Source organism: Solanum dulcamara, chromosome 6 (genome assembly GCF_947179165.1).
Source record: "Solanum dulcamara chromosome 6, daSolDulc1.2, whole genome shotgun sequence".
Classification (NCBI taxonomy): domain Eukaryota; kingdom Viridiplantae; phylum Streptophyta; class Magnoliopsida; order Solanales; family Solanaceae; genus Solanum; species Solanum dulcamara.
In genome coordinates, this window is record NC_077242.1 from 54,045,494 (window position 1) to 54,058,207 (window position 12,714).

The 12,714-nt window shown below is 36.3% G+C and overlaps 1 pseudogene; it reads left to right on the forward strand.

The window, feature by feature from the left end:
• Nucleotides 1-363: 363 nt before the first annotated feature.
• LOC129892864 (digalactosyldiacylglycerol synthase 2, chloroplastic-like) lies at nucleotides 364-12,109 on the forward strand (annotated as a pseudogene).
• Nucleotides 12,110-12,714: the final 605 nt, after the last annotated feature.

The following is a 12,714-nucleotide window of genomic DNA, read 5'->3' on the forward strand; positions in this document are numbered from 1 at the left end:
CAATTTTGACAAGTTTGACATGATGAAAATTAATTTGAAAGTAACAAAGATAACTTAAAAATTAAATTTCTTTAGTAGATATACCTGATGTAGAAGTTAATTTTCTGAAAAATTAGAGCTTCGTGCTGATAACGTGTTATAAATTAACTAACTTGACAATTTTATAAAGGAAGAAGAGCAAGAGAATATATATATATATATATAGTATTAATATAGAGAGAGTAGTAATATAGAGAGAGTAGTAGTAATTCTCTTCTTTTTATGTATTTGTGTGTTTTTACATTGAAGTGTAAGACTATATTTATAGCCATATTTACAAGTGGAGAAAAATATTAGTGGGTAATTTATCCACTTAAAAAGTAAATGGAATATCCACCATTGTAAAGTGGACAACCATTTTACTTGGTTGATAATATTTGTTTTGTATCTTTGCATTACATTTAATTAATAAGATGGAATTAACTCAACAAAAGAATTAACTCAACATTTCGTGCGACCTATCTTGCAAAAGATGGTAGGATGAGGGTCACTTTGGTTATTCCCTGGTTTCCGCTGATAGAGGAAGGAACACTTATTTCCTAATAATATCACGTTTGATTCACACTTGGAGAAGGAAAACTATGTTTGCCAATGGGTGAAAGAGAGAACTAGATTTGTGTCAAATTCTAATATACATTTTTATCTCGAAAAGGTAACTCAAAGCCTGAACTATATATTTATTATGCTGAAAAATCCATTATCTTAGATTTTTAGGGGTACCCAATCACATACTTCAACTGATGCGAAGTTTATTCTTCTGAAGCAAATATTGGTACCATGTAAATTGAAAGTGGCTATGCGATTGTTCATCAATGACTATTAATATTTGGTTTGGTTTGTTATGAAAATAAACCAAATAATCATGCTCAATTTTTGAATAAAATAATAAATGAGTTCTCTGCTCTACTTTCCCTCCTTACTAGGATTATTTATAGTGCATCGGAAGGAAGCTGTGTTGAGGATATTTAACAGATTAGTTGTACAAGCTAATCAAGTAATTAGTCAGTCGATTAGGAAGTTATTTATCATAAGATTCTTGGTGGTTAGTGTAGTGGATTCTTGATAGTTAGTGTAGTGGATAACAACTGTCAGTCTTAGCTTAACATCTTGTATATATTCATCTTACTGTGTATAGCTTTCAATATAGATGAATGGAATAGTTCTATCATTCTCTCAATGTCCTATATGTTGTTTTTCATTGCTCCCATTAATGGGGCTTTCTCAACATGGTATCAAAGCACAGGGAATTCTTTTGTGTTAGTAGAGATCGAATCAATATCCGTTTGTAGTGAATTGTTGATTTTGATGTCTACCTGGAAACAATAATTCGTAGCTCGAATTGTTGTTTCTTTCTGCAAAATTGAAGGTCAAAGTGAAATCTGATCATGACAATTCTTGAAAAAGCCACTAAAACCACTGGAGTTCAGTACCCTGGCATGAATCCCAATCAAATCGAGCGCATAGATCACAATCACCCTCTATTCATTCGTTCATCTGATACTTAAGGTTCTGTTCTCATCTCAACTCAACTCCTAGGTTCTAAAAACTATTCATTACGGAGTAAATCCTTGAAACTTGTTTTACATGGCCAAAACAAGCTTGGCTTCCTGTTAGGTACATGTCGAAAGAACATGTATCCTTATTTCATGCATGATCTATGGGAGAGATGTAACTCCATAGATTTAGGTTGGATCATGAACACGGTGTCCAAGGGTATAGTTAGCACTTTTATCTATGGATCTGATGCTCATACAGTTTGGGAAGACCCGCGTGAAAGGTTTGATAAGGTCAATGCATCTAGAGCAATTTGTTTCCACAAGGAGATAGTTACTTTGTGTCAAGGCACCGCGTCTATTTTCAATTACTTCTCTCGATTGAGAGAGCTCTGGGATGAGTTTGAAACTCTAATGCGTCCTCCCTTATGTGCTTGCTCTGAATCCAAACAATATGCAGAACACTTTCAATTTCAGAAGTTGTGGCAGTTTTTGATGGATTTGAATGAGTCCTATGCTCATTCTAAGAGTCAAATTTTGATGATTGTTCCACTACCAAATTTTAATCAAGAGTATGCTATGATAATCAATGTTGAGAGCCAAAGAATGAATGGATCCAACAATACCTCTTCCTCCATAGAAGCACACCCAGAAACTGCTCTTATGAGCAATAGGATGTCTCATGGTCATCATGTTGGGAATAGCACAGGTGGTAGTAGTAGTATTACCTCAGGAACTGGAGGAAGTAATAGTTACAATCCTGGTAATGGTCATAATGGTAGATACTACTCTTAAGCTACTAGTAGCAGTGGATATAGACAGAGGAACTCTGGTGATGGCAGAAATGTCTATGGCTATGGGAAGTCCCATGTTTTTTTGTGAGTATCGCCATTACAAGGGCCATACCAAGGAGACTTGCTACAAGCTACATGGCTACCCTAAGAATAAAGGAGGAACAACTAATTTGCATGCTAACATTGTTTCTACTGGTGGAAATTAGCCAAATGATGGTAGAGTTTATGATTCTTCTGTAAGGCCTAATGCTAGGCCCTATGTCCCATCAACTAACATTTCTACATCAGGTACACATGGATTTTTCACACCTGTGCAGTACAGTTAGATACTTTAGATATTGAATAAAGGCAACGAAGTGGACACTATGGCTAATGTGGCTACTGCAAGTACAATATGTATTATCACAACACTCATGTCTGATGTAGTCAATTCCAACTGGATTGTTAATACAGATGCTTCGAATCATATGGTTCATACTTTAAGTCTATTGAATCAGTATAAGAACTGTGGAAATTAGAGAGATATAAAAGTAAACTTGCCTACAGGAACTCAGGTCCCTATTATTCATATTGGTGAATCAATGGTTCTCAAGGAAAAAATAGTGAAAGATGTCTTATTTATACCAGACTTCAAGTACAACCTCCTTTCTGTCTCCCAACTGACAAAACAACTTAGATGTGCTATGTTATTCTTCCCTGATTTCTGCGTATTATAGGATCTCTTCAATGAGAGGGTATTAGGGATTGATAGCGAGGATCAAGGTCTATACTTGATGAAGACAGAGCTTCTAGAAAATCTACAACAAGTACAGAACAATAGTCATGAAGGACTTGCTGCCAGCAGCTCCAGTGATACTGCTAGTCGTACTAGTTTTACTTCTTCTGTTTCTAATAATGAATGCTCCCTAACTAGTCCATGGCACAAGAGACTTAGATATGCTCCTATTAAAGTTCTAAGTCAAATAGATTGTCTATACACTATGCTCCTATTAAAGTTCTAAGTCAAATAGATTTTCTATACACTATGTATGTTAAAAGATCATAATTGTATTGTATGTCCTATTGCTAAACAGACAAGATTGCCATTTCGTACTAGTGTTTCTACTTCTACTTCTATTTTTTATATTGTGCATGGTGATGTATGGGTTCCTTACAAGATTCTTAATCATGATGGCGAGAGGTATTTTCTAAACTTGGTGGATGATAAGTCCAGATACACTTGGATTTTCTTAATGCATACCAAATCTGATTCCCTTATTTTCTTGAGAGACTTCATATGTATGGTGAAGACAGTTTGGAATAAGTGTAAAGTGTCTTAGAACTGTCAATGGTACTAAATTCCTTACCTCTCAAGTGGGTGGTTTGTTAAAAGAATATGAGATTCTACATCAAAGCTCTTGTGTATATTACTCTTAACAGAATGGGATTGTTGAGAGGAGACATAGATCAATCCTTCAAGATTGTGTACCTTTGAAATTCTGGGGCTTCTCTGTTTCTATTGCAGTGTATATTATGAAAAGACTACCTACTATGTTTTTGAAAGGTAGGTCTCCCTTTGAAAAATTATTTTGCAAACCCCCATCACTTCAACATCTCAGAATGTTTAGATCCCTATGTTATGCCACTGACCCAAAGAAGCTTGACAAGTTTGCTCGTACAGTTGTTCTTGCTGTGCACTTAGGATATTCCTCATCTTAGAAAAGGTTATGTCCTGTATGACTTAAGTTCCAAATCCTTCTTTGTGAGTAGAGACACTATGTTCAAGGAAGATGTATTTCCTTTCAAGAATTTAAAGTCCTCTCGTGATCCCTTATTTCGAGTTCTTACTATACCTGAAGACTCACTTCCTGATGATTTCTCTCCTTCAATTGGTATCTCTATATCTATCGTAACTACTTTTGATACTACAACTCCTGCCACATCTCATGAACCTGTGCTGACTGTTGAATCTGCTTCCAATATTAAGCCTTCCATTTATTTGTTCACCCTAGAAGATCCACTAGATTTTCTAAACCCCATGTGTGGCTAGATGACTATGTTACTCCCTGTTCCAAAGTTGCTTGCCTATATCCCATATCAAAATATGTTTCCTATTCCAGGCTATCTCCATCCTATAGAGCATCTCTTGCTGCTTATTCTACTATTACTGAGCCTTTCTCTTACAAGGAGGCTTGTCAAGATCCTTATTAGGTGAATGCCATGAAGTCTGAAATTGCTGCTCTTAAGGACAATTTCACCTGGACTATTGTTCCTTTTCCTGCTAACAAGGTTCTATTAGTTGTAAATCGGTGTTGAAGGTGAAGTATAAAGCCTTAGGGGAGGTTGAAAGATACAAAGCCAGGTAAGTATCCAAGTGATACAATCAACAAGAAGGCTGAGACCACACTGGGACTTTTAATCCAGTTGCCAAGATGGTCCTGTGAGATCCATAGTAGCTCGAGCTGCTTCTTGTGGTTAGTTTCTATTTCGAATGGATGTTCATAATGTCTTTCTTCACAGTGATATTCTTGAAGAGGTCTATATGCAGATCCCTGAGGGTTTTGCAAACCAAGGGGAGAATCACATAGTTTGCAAACTTCACAAGTCCTCGTATGGACTAAAGCAAGCACTAAGATAGTGGAACTTGAAGCTCACTGAGGCATTGGCTAATATTGGGTTCCTGCAATCTCACTATGATTATTCATTATTTACAATGAGAATAGGAAGTGAGTTTCTTATCATCCTAGTTTATGTTGATGAGAGTTTGATCACGGGAAGTAACCTGAATATCATACAACAAGTTAGGAAGGACTTGCAACATAGGTTCAAAATGAAATACCTTAGAGAGTAAAAGTACTTCTTTAGAATAGAATTCTCTAGAAATGTTGATGGTATTCTCATGAATCAGAGGAAGTATGCATTTGGATTTGTGTCTAAATTGGGATTAGCAGGATGCAAGCCTGCATCCACTCCTTTAGAGTTTAATCAAAGGCTAACATCCACTGTGTTTGATGAATGCACATGTAAGATCCTAATACTGAAGACAAACCACTTGATGATTATGGGAGATACCAAAGACTGATAAGGAGACTGTTATATCTAACTATGACTTGTCCTGATTCAAGTACTCAGTCAATATATGCATTCACCAAAACTGTCCTACATGGAAGCAACTCTTAGAGTAGTAAGGTATATCAAAGGAACAACAGGCCTTGGTCTGTTTATGCCAAGAAGAACATGTTCTGAACTAGTGGCATACTGTGATTCTAATTGGGGAGTTGTGTGGACACTAGAAGATTGGTTATATAGTGAAGTTTGGGAATGCAGTGGTGTCTTGGAAATCAAAGATACAAAGTACTATATCAAGGAACTCTGTAGAAGCAGAGTTCAGAAGTATGGCTACTATAGTAGCTGAGATAGTTTGGCTAAAAAGATTGTTCAAAGAGTTAGGAATAGAAGTAAAGATATCTGTAAAATTGTTCTGTGATAGCAAAGCTTCTATTCAAATAGCAGCACACCCTATCTTCCATGAGAGAACTAAACACTTTGACATAGATTGTCAGTTTGTCACTTTGTAAGAGAAAAAATCATGGAACGGATCATTTAAACACAACATATAGGAACTAAAGAACAAGCAGCAGATCTACTGACTAAAGGATTGTGTAAACCTCAATATGAGGCACTTGTTAACAAGCTTGGAATGAAAAATGTCTTTTTCAATTCTCAGCTTGAGGGGGAGTGTTGAGGATATTTAAAATATTAGTTGTACAAGCTAATCAAGTAATTAGTTAGTCGATTAGAAAGTTAGTTCTCCATTAAAACGTATTTGTTTTGTATCTTTGCATTACATTTAATTAATAAGGTAGAAATAACTCAACAATAGAATTAACTCAACATTTCATGCAGCCTATCTTGCAAACGTTGGTAGGATGAAGGTCACTTTGGTTGTTCCCAGGCTGTCGCTGATAGATCAGGAACACTTGTTTCCCAATAATATCATGTTTGATTCACACTCGGAGAAGGAAACGTATGTCCACCAATGGGTGGAAGAGAGAACTGGATTTATGTCAAATTTTTATATACGTTTTTATCCCCGAAAGGTTACTCAAAGCCTGAACTATGAATGAGAATCCATCTTATATTTATTATGCTGAAAAATCCATTATCTTAGATTTTTAGGGGTACCCAATCACATACTTCAACTGATGCGAAGTTTATTCTTCTGAAGCAAATATTGGTACCATGTAAATTGATAGTGGCTATGCGATTGTTCATCAATGACTATTAATATTTGGTTTGATTTGTTATGAAAATAAACCAAATAATCATGCTCAATTTTTGAATAAAATAATAAATGAGTTACTCTGCTCTACTTTCCCTCCTTACTAGGATGATTTATAGTGCACCGGAAGGAAGCTGTGTTGAGGATATTTAACAGATTAGTTGAACAAGCTAATCAAGTAATTAGTCAGTCGATTAGGAAGTTATTTATCATAAGATTCTTGGTAGTTAGTGTAGTGGATTCTTGATAGTTAGTGTAGTGGATAACAACTGTCAGTCTTACCTTAACATCTTGTATATATTCAGCTCACTGTGTATAGCTTTCAATACAGATGAATGGAACAGTTCTCACATTCTCTCAATTTCCTCTCTGTTGTTCTTCATTGTTCCCAGTAATGGAGCTTTCTCAACAAGCTACTCTGCATGCATTTATTATGTCAGAGATTTCCCTTGTAAAGTTTTGTGTATCCCTCGAAATAACAATTTTTTTGTTCATTTCCTTAGTTTCATATATTCCCCCCCTTCTTCATGGAATGGTAAACCTGAATTCTGTCAATAATCATATCTTAAGTTCAATAACGATAAGTTTCAGGATATGAGAGGGATGACCTAGTTGTAAGGACCTTCCAGCTCTCCCTTTTGATCTACTTTTTGAATTACTGTCATTTCATTAATGATACGATTTTAATATGAACTCTTGGAGGGGAATTCCTCTCACATTGAAAAATAGTAAGCCTAGCTTATTTTAGTTTATTGATACTTGTATGTTCTGCAATTGATATGATTTTGGAGTGTTGTATCAGAAATTAAGTGTTGCATTCTGTATTGCAGTTCTCTCTAGATAAAAGGAGCATTCTTTCTTTGGGCGATATTACAGTAATCATACCAGATGACGAAGCAGATATTGCAGTCCTTGAGGAGCCTGAGAATCTTACATGGTATCATCATAGGAAGAGATGGAAACAAAAATTTCACCTGGTTGTAGAAATTATTCATACCAATTATTGAGCGATTGTCAAGAGAAAGAGGAACATATTTGTAGTACTCCTGATAAAGTACATTAGTGGTTGGGTAGTCGATATATATTTCCAAAAGGTATGATGCTACCATTCTTTTTTGATTATTTGTTTGTTTTGAGGATCAACTGGTCAGCTAACCTAGGTTGAATGTAATACTTTGACATTTGGCACTTTAACGTAGTGATATTTCTTCTCTATTTTGGTTAAACTTGCTAAGTTTGAATTGCGGAAACATGCTTGCGTATTAGTTTCCATTCCAAACACTATCATGCTCAAAAGTTGGGAAACCATGCAGTTCATTTTGCATGCTTGGATACACTATAGGAAATGATAATTACTTAGTTGGGACGATTTGTCCAACTATAATTATTAACCAGGATCTTTGGTTATCTCCTTACTTCTTTTTTTGGGGAAACATGGCTTCATTAATGATGTAAAACCTATGATTGACCTTTTGAGCTCTTTACACAACATGTAATAACTTTCCTATACATACTCCTATTGCTGGTAATTGATAAAACTATCTTTTACTGATTAAAAAAAACCATGATCTTTGGTATTTTACGTGTAATGCCTTGACCTATAAAAGTTTCTTGCATTAAATGGTAGGTCATCCGTCTATCTACTGCAACCCAGGATCTACCAAGATCTGTGGCCTGCAATGTGCATGGGGTTAATTCGAAGTTCCTTGAGATTGGGCTGAAGACTAGGGAGAACCAGCAAAATGATATCCAAGATTTCAACAAAGGTGTCTACTACATTGGTAAGAAGTCGTGGAACAAAGAGTAGAAGGAGCTGCTTGATCTTTTACGTGATCATCTAAAGGAACTTTCTAGATTTGAGATCGATTTATGTGAAGATTCTGCTGAAATTGAGGTGGCAGCTAAGAAGTTGGAATTGACAGTTAGGGTTAATCCTGGACGTGAGTAAGTACCTGCAGAGCTGTTCTCTTTGATCCAGTTTTCTATTTTTTTCTGTCTTTTTGATAAATTAGTGTTCTGCCATAAAATAAAGAGAAGTATAAAATAAATAGTCAAAAATTAATATTGCAATATATGTTAGAAGCTGGATAGGCCACGAAATATTAGTGTATCAGTGTATGAAAAGTTCTCTAATTACCGTCGATTGCTAATCTTCTCCATCAATCGTTCATGGCTTTGTCACTAAATATAATTGAGATGGCATGGACCTCTTTCACGTAATGGAAGAAGATGATGATAGAAGTTGTCAGTTATTAATAGTTACCATCTAAAATGTAGGTTTTATAGTTCTTATCATACTTTTTTTGACCGATTTACTTTTTTCTTATCTCTACTTCCTTTATAGACAAAGAAAATTGTATCCCAACAAGTTGAAAAAATAAGGCTGTTACACCCCGCACTTTTGAACCTTGAAACGTGTTCCTGGTCTTCTTGAAAGTGGCCAGGAGATCCCCACTGTCCAGACACTATCAAATGACTCTAAGGAGGGGAGAATGTGATACCCCATAGTAGAGAAGGTTAGAAATAGAGTCATAAGAATCCGGAAGGAATTGGAGGCCAAGAAGGGAATCGTAAGACTTGATTTACCTACGTAAGCCACTAATTTAGAAGTCTTATACACTTAATCTACTTGAGGATATACCAAGCTTGCGAAGCAAGGATTACATAAGCTCTTGAAATGAGACGATCCTACGATCCTACGAAAGAGAGCAAAACTAGTTTCCGCACTTACGAAAGTGAAGCAAGCAGGTGACTCACCTACTTGGGGTGGACCCCGCTGCCACATGGCAGCATGTGATTGGCCACAGGTGTCGAGGTGACACCCTAGGAGGCTGCCACGTGTCACCCTAGGGGGATGCCACGTGTCACCTTCTAAAGAGGTGTATATATGTGTATTTGGATGACTATTAAGTCATTCTTATTCTATTTGGAGCTGAAACTCCAGCAAACAAAAGAAGAGGAAAAACGTGAGGAACAAAGAACAAGGCAGCCATGGTTTTGTAAGAATTAAAGGTAAGTTCTTAAATTGTTCTCCGTGAATTAATTATCTACGGTGTTCCTCAACCACATGGAGATGTATATATGTATCTTACGATGTCTACGGAATTAATTCCTCAGCTTTACACCTAGAAGAGGGTGAAAGAACAAAGAGAGAAAACGTTAAGAGCTAGTTAACAAACCCGTTTTTGAATGAGACTGTTGTTAGTAATATTAGTATAAATTCTTGTGTATAGCTTCGTTTCGAGTGATTCAGTATGTTTTGGAAAGATATTTCATAGGTCTATAACTTTCATTTAGCCTTAAATCCATTTTTGCTTTTATCTGCTCGAAAAAGGGTGATGAAGTATAGAGGAGGTACTGCCCAGATTTTGGTTTTGGACATCTTACCCGGACTGCTGTTGGTATTTTGGGCATATCTTTTTGTACCGAATTGATGTAGGGGTGATTTGAAATTGTATGCGACTCTAAGACACATGTATATAACTTTCATGGAGGACATAAAGTCTGTTTCCCTCAATTACCCCTTCGAAACGAAGCGACAATGCAAAACAGTAAGTTGTCCAAAATTCACATTTTGATAGTTTTGAGTGAGTTGTTTGGGGTTTGTATTGTGTAATGTTGGTGTGAATTGCGTGTATATATGTTGCAGGTTGTTGTTGTTGGTTGGCTGTAGTTATTAGGGGTGTTATTGGAAATTCGGATAGGGCATATTATAGGGGAGGTGCTGTCCAATTTTCGTTAATACCTTAACTAATTAAAGAACTAGTCGAGGAAACGAACAAGGAAATAGATTCCATGAATACTAAGGTGCAACTGAAGGTGCTGGAAAGTCAAGAGTGGTTGATATTCGTATTACTTTCATGTTGAATAGGTTCAAAGGACGACGAGGCGAACGTGACAAAGAGTGACTCGTACGAGGTATGTAAAGCTTTCTCTTGACATATTTTGGTATAAGTACGTACAACTATCTTTATTTCCTTTTGGCAAGTCTTAGCCTTAAGTGAATTGTATGTGGAATTTGGGGATAATTCCATTCCCAGAACTCCAGGTACGCCTTATAATCCCAAACTACAGTTAGGTGTTGACACCCCTACAAGAATTGAGCATTGCCTGTTAAGGCTTCTACATGCTAAAGAGTAGTGTATGGGAAACTATCTTTCCTTTCTCTTGATATGTACTTGGTATGAAAATGAGATTATGATGCCATAGTTGTTCACCGAGCCCCAGGATGGGCCGGGTACGAGATATGTATATAATGACCACCTAAAGGAAAGTACAAACTATATAGAGTTTACTCTCTTTGTTTTCTGGCATGTCTTAGTTGTAAGTTAAATATAATGTGAGCTCCAGAGTAACTCCATTCTTAACATCTCCTATTTACTTTTGAATATCGAACTCTAATAGTAGTTGAACTATTTCCCTGGAAACTTTTATATGTTAAAGAGGTACCAAATGTATAGGCTCCAAGTCTTAAAGACTATACGAGACTAAGTGTTTTGATTCCATAAATGATTTGGCCGTATGTTACTACATGTCTAGGGTCCCCGAGATTACTTTTGAGGCAGCCCATAATGGCATTTAGAGGACATTCGAGATGACTACACCGTTACTCGGGTCCTAAAAAAAAGCTTAACTTTCTTACTTTGTCGAGTCTCTGATAATGATTTAAATTTCATATAGTTACTCACTACTCTACTTGTGTATACTGTAATCCTTCTTTCACCGAGTCCCGGATCGGATACGTTATCGTGCACAATTCACTACATTGTCCACCGATCCCCTCACTAGAGGGCGGGGTACGTATGTATATATATGATGATGTGTTGTAATAAGGTGGTGATGGCATGAGGCCTATGATGGTTTCATAGATGTATTCACCGGATCCCTGGTAGGGCCGGCTATACGGTATAATTTGAACTTGCATGCTTTTGTAATTCACAGAGTTCAGGTACAGATTTCTAATTTGATATTTTATCCCTTGTTCCTTTATCTCAGATATGCTTTCAATTGTATTATGTTTTGTTTTACATACTCAGTACATATATCATACTGACCCCCTTTCTTCGGGGGGCTGCGTTTCATGTCCGCAGGTACAGATGCAGGTTTTGGGAGTCCGTTAGCTTAGGATTCCGCACAGCTCAGCTGGAAGAGGCTCCATTGTATCGGAGCCTAGTTTTTTATACTGACCACTGATATATAAAATTGTGTTGTCTATTCAGGGGTACGGCGGGGGCCTTATCCTGCCATATGTTGTCGTTAATATTTTTAGAGGTAAGGAGACATGTATATGTGGGTTGTGTATGTCAGTTCGATTCAGTTGGGTCTACATGATGTATGATATATGTTATTATGTTATGAGACTCTTGTCGGCTTGCGTGCCCTTTCATGTTATGATGTAAATGAAAGAGGCTACAGATATATGAAATGCTATGACCCATGGGGGTTCTTATGTATAGGTCATATTATTTGTAGTCCGGTTTGACTACACTCGATTTATATAATGTATCTATCATTCGACTTGACCATAGTTGATAAATATGTGTACGGGGGGGGGGGGGGTCCAGGTCGGACCTCAGTCACGGTCTGCGGGGTTGGATCGTGACAAAGGCCTTAGCAGTTTCAAGTAGTGAGTTGGATATCTAACTCTTATATATCATTACAAAACAGAACTGCTGCAAAATTCACATTTTTAATAAATTAAAGATTCAGAAGCATCATGATCAAGTTTCTTCATTAAAAACTCCTTTTAGTGCTAACAAGAAGAATAAATATAACAATATTTTTCAGGAATTTAGTTGATAAATAAATACAACATCTCAATTTACCAATGCCATTGACTTGACTAAAAATGAAAAATTTTCTAGTAGAAGATCCCTAATCTAGAAATTTAGAAAAAAGCTAAACAATCTACGAAAAAGGAAACATCCACATGCTGCTATTCATATTTCTCAAGTTAGTATTTCCATGTTTTTTTAAGGTATTGATGAAGAATCAATGCATATCCATAAGACTTCTCTTCTTGGATTTGTCTTTGTCAATGATGATCTACTTTGTTATTACACTAAATCATTTCATTTCATTTCTCTCTAAAAATATTGAGAAATGTTGAGAGAGACATAAATGTGGC